The sequence below is a fragment of the Triticum dicoccoides genome, chromosome 2A (genome assembly GCF_002162155.2).
Source record: "Triticum dicoccoides isolate Atlit2015 ecotype Zavitan chromosome 2A, WEW_v2.0, whole genome shotgun sequence".
Lineage (NCBI taxonomy): Eukaryota > Viridiplantae > Streptophyta > Magnoliopsida > Poales > Poaceae > Triticum > Triticum dicoccoides.
Window position 1 is genome coordinate 672,343,468 of NC_041382.1, and position 5,472 is coordinate 672,348,939.

Genomic DNA, 5,472 nt, shown 5'->3' on the forward strand with positions numbered 1-5,472 from the left:
TGGATTCCTTTGCCAAGGCAATTGCACCAGTATTGTCACAAAAGATTTTCATTGGACACGATGCACTAGGTATGACACCTAGATCAGATATGAACTCCTTCATCCAGACCCTTTCGTTTGCTGCTTCCGAAGCAGCTATGTACTCCGCTTCACATGTAGATCCCACCACAACGCTTTGTTTAGAACTGCACCAACTAACAGCTCCACCGTTTAATGTAAACACATATCCGGTTTGCGATTTAGAATCGTCCGGATCAGTGTCAAAGCTTGCATCAACGTAACCGTTTACAATGAGCTCTTTGTCACCTCCATATACGAGAAACATATCCTTAGTCCTTTTCAGGTATTTCAGGATGTTCTTGACCGCTGTCCAGTGATCCACTCCTGGATTACTTTGGTACCTCCCTGCTAGACTTATAGCAAGGCACACATCAGGTCTGTTACATAGCATTGCATACATGATAGAGCCTATGGCTGAAGCATAGGGAACATCTTTCATTTTCTCTCTATCTTCTGAAGTGGTCGGGCATTGAGTCTGACTCAACTTCACACCTTGTAACACAGGCAAGAACCCTTTCTTTGCTTGATCCATTTTGAACTTCTTCAAAATCTTGTCAAGGTATGTGCTTTGTGAAAGTCCAATTAAGCGTCTTGATCTATCTCCATAGATCTTTATGCCTAATATGTAAGCAGCTTCACCGAGGTCTTTCATTGAAAAACTCTTATTCAAGTATCCCTTTATGCTATCCAGAAATTCTATATCATTTCCAATCAATAATATGTCATCCACATATAATATTAGAAATGCTACAGAGCTCCCACTCACTTTCTTGTAAATACAGGCTTCTCCGAAAGTCTGTATAAAACCAAATGCTTTGATCACACTATCAAAGCGTTTATTCCAACTCCGAGAGGCTTGCACCGGTCCATAAATGGATCACTGGAGCTTGCACACTTTGTTAGCTCCCTTTGGATCGACAAAACCTTCTGGTTGCATCATATACAACTCTTCTTCCAAAAATCCATTCAGGAATGCAGTTTTGACATCCATCTGCCAAATTTCATAATCATAAAATGCGGCAATTGCTAACATGATTCGGACAGACTTAAGCATCACTACGGGTGAGAAGGTCTCATCGTAGTCAACCGCTTGAACTTGTCAAAAACCTTTTGCGACAAGTCGAGCTTTGTAGACAGTAATATTACCGTCAGCGTCAGTCTTCTTCTTGAAGATCCATTTATTCTCAATTGCTTGCCGATCATCGGGCAAGTCAACCAAAGTCCATACTTTGTTGTCATACATGGATCCCATCTCAGATTTCATGGCTTCAAGCCATTTTGCGGAATCTGGGCTCACCATCACTTCTTCATAGTTCGTAGGTTCATCATGATCTAGCAGCATGATTTCCAGAATAGGATTACCGTACCACTCTGGCGCGGATCTCACTCTGGTTGATCTACGAGGTTCAGTAGTATCTTGTTCTGAAGTTTCATGATCATTATCATTAGCTTCCTCACTAATTGGTGTAGGTGTCGCAGAAACAGTTTTCTGTGATGAACTACTTTCCAATAAGGGAGCAGGTACAATTACCTCATCAAGTTCTACTTTCCTCTGACTCACATCTTTCGAGAGAAACTCCTTCTCCAGAAAGTTTCCGAATTTAGCAACAAAAGTCTTGCCTTCGGATCTGTGATAGAAGGTGTATCCAATAGTTTCCTTTGGATATCCTATGAAGACACATTTCTCCGATTTGGGTTCGAGCTTATCAGGTTGAAGCTTTTTCACATAAGCATCGCAGCCCCAAACTTTCAGAAACGACAACTTTGGTTTCTTGCCAAACCATAGTTCATAAGGCATCGTCTCAACGGATTTTGATGGTGCCCTATTTAACGTGAATGCGGCCGTCTCTAAAGCATAACCCCAAAACGATAGCGGTAAATCAGTAAGAGACATCATAGATCGCACCATATCTAGTAAAGTACGATTACGACGTTCGGACACACCATTACGTTATGGTGTTCCGGGTGGCGTGAGTTGTGAAACTATTCCGCATTGTTTCAAATGTACACCAAACTCATAACTCAAATATTCTCCTCCACGATCAGATCGTAGAAACTTTATTTTCTTGTTACGATGATTTTCAACTTCACTCTGAAATTCTTTGAACTTTTCAAATGTTTCAGACTTATGTTTCATTAAGTATATATACCCATATCTGCTTAAGTCATCTATGAAGGTGAGAAAATAACGATATCCACCACAAGCCTCAATATTCATCGGACCACATACATCTGTATGTATGATTTCCAATAAATCTGTTGCTCTCTCCATAGTACCGGAGAACGGTGTTTTACTCATCTTGCCCATGAGGCACGGTTCGCAAGTACCAAGTTATTCATAATCAAGTGGTTCCAAAAGTCCATCAGTATGGAGTTTCTTCATGCTCTTTACACCGTATGACCTAAACGGCAGTGCCACAAATAAGTTGCACCATCATTATCAACTCTGCATCTTTTGGCTTCAACATTATGAATATGTGTGTCACTACTATCGAGATTCAATAAGAATAGAACACTCTTCAAGGGTGCATGACCATAAAAGATATTACTCATATAAATAGAACAACCATTATTCTCTGGTTTAAATGAATAACCGTCTCACATTAAACAAGATCCAGATATAATGTTCATGCTCAAGCTGGCACCAAATAACAATTATTTAGGTCTAATACTAATCCCGAAGGTAGATGTAGAGGTAGCGTGCCAACCGCGATCACATCGACTTTGGAACCGTTTCCCACGCGCATCGTCACCTCGTCCTTAGCCAATCTTCACTTAATTCATAGTCCCTGTTTCGAGTTGCAAATATTAGCAACAGAACTAGTATCAAATTCCCAGGTGCTACTGCGAGCATTAGTAAGGTACACAGCAATGACATGTATATCACATATACCTTTGTTCACCTTGCCATCCTTGTTATCCGCCAAATACTTGGGGCAGTTCCGCTTCCAGTGACCAGTCTGCTTGCAGTAGAAGCACTCAGTTTCAGGCTTAGGTCCAGACTTGGGTTTCTTCTCTTGAGCAGCAACTTGCTTGTTGTTCTTCTTGAAGTTCCCCTTCTTCTTCCCTTTGCCCTTTTTCTTGAAACTAGTGGTCTTGTTGACCATCAACACTTGATGCTCCTTTTTGATTTCTACCTCCGCAGCTTTCAGCATTGCGAAGAGCTCGGGAATAGTCTTATTCATCCCTTGCATATTATAGTTCATCACGAAGCTCTTGTATCTTGGTGGTAGTGATTGGAGAATTCTGTCAATGACGCAATCATCTGGAAGATTAACTCCCATCTGAATTAAGTGATTATTATACCCAGACATTTTGTGTATATGCTCACTGACAGAACTGTTCTCCTCCATCTTGCAGCTATAGAACTTATTGGAGACTTCATATCTCTCAATCCGGGCATTTGCTTGAAATATTAACTTCAACTCCAGGAACATCTCATATGCTCCATGACGTTCAAAACGTCGTTGAAGTCCCGATTCTAAGCCGTAAAGCATGGCACACTGAACTATCGAGTAGTCATCAGCTTTGCTCTGCCAGACGTTCATAACATCTGGTGTTGCTCCTGCAGCAGGCCTGGCACCCAGCGGTGCTTCCAGGACGTAATTCTTCTGTGCAGCAATGAGGATAATCCTCAAGTTACGGACCCAGTCCGTGTAATTGCTACCATCATCTTTCAACTTTGCTTTCTCAAGGAACGCATTAAAATTCAACGGAACAACAGCACGGGCCATCTATCTACAATCAAACATACATAAGCAAGATACTATAAGGTACTAAGTTCATGATAAATTTAAGTTCAATTAATCAAATTACTTAAAGAACTCCCACTTAGATAGACATCCCTCTAATCCTCTAAGTGATCACGTGATCCAAATCAACTAAACCATGTCTGATCATCACGTGAGATGGAGTAGTTTCATTGGTGAACATCACTATGTTGATCATATCTACTATATGATTCATGCTCGACCTTTCGGTCTCCGTGTTCCGAGGCCATATCTGCATATGCTTGGCTCGTCAAGTATAACCTGAGTATTCCGCGTGTGCAACTGTTTTGCACCCGTTGTATTTGAACGTAGAGCCTATCACACCCGATCATCACGTGGTGTCTCAGGATGAAGAACTTTCGCAACGGTGCATACTCAGGGAGAACACTTCTTGATAATTTTAGTGAGAGATCATCTTATAATGCTACCGTCAATCAAAGCAAGATAAGATGCATAAAAGATAAACATCACATGCAATCAATATAAGTGATATGATATGGCCATCATCATCTTGTGCCTGTGATCTCCATCTCCGAAGCACCGTCATGATCACCATCGTCACCGGCGCGACACCTTGACCTCCATCGTAGCATCGTTGTCGTCTCGCCAATCTTATGCTTCCACGACTATCGCTACCGCTTAGTGATAAAGTAAAGCATTACAGCGCGATTGCATTGCATACAATAAAGCGACAACCATATGGCTCCTGCCAGTTGCCGATAACTCGGTTAGAAAACATGATCATCTCATATAATAAAATTTAGCATCATGTCTTGACCATATTACATCACAACATGCCCTGCAAAAACAAGTTAGACGTCCTCTACTTTGTTGTTACAAGTTTTACCCGGCTGCTACGGGCTTAAGCAAGAACCAATCTTACCTACGCATCAAAACCACAACGATAGTTTGTCAAGTTGGTGTTGTTTTAACCTTCGCAAGGACCGGGCGTAGCCACACTCGGTTCAACTAAAGTTGGAGAAACTGTCACCCGCAAGCCACCTATGTGCAAAGCACGTCGGGAGAACCGGTCTCGCGTAAGCGTACGCGTAATGTCGGTCCGGGCCGCTTCATCCAACAATACCGCCGAACCAAAGTATGACATGCTGGTAAGCCGTATGACTTATGTCGCCCACAACTCACTTGTGTTCTACTCGTGCATATAACATCAACACATAAAACCTAGGCTTGGATGAAACTGTTGGGGAACGTAGTAATTTCAGAAAAATTCCTACGCACACGCAAGATCATGGTGATGCATAGCAACGAGAGGGGAGAGTGTGATCTATGTACCCTTGTAGATCGACAACGGAAGCGTTTGGTTGATGTAGTCGTACGTCTCCACGGCCCGACCGATCAAGCACCGAAACTACGACACCTCCGAGTTCTAGCACACGTTCAGCTCGATGACGATCCCCGGACTCCGATCCAGCAAAGTGTCAGGGAAGAGTTCTGTTAGCACGACGGCGTGGTGACGATCTTGATGTACTACTTTCGCAGGGCTTCGCCTAAGCACCGCTACAATATTATTGAGGGCTTATGGTGGCAGGGGGCGCCGCACACGTCTAAGAATATGATCACGTGGATCAACTTGTGTTCCTCTGGGGTGCCCCTGCCTCCGTATATAAAGGCTCAAGGGGGG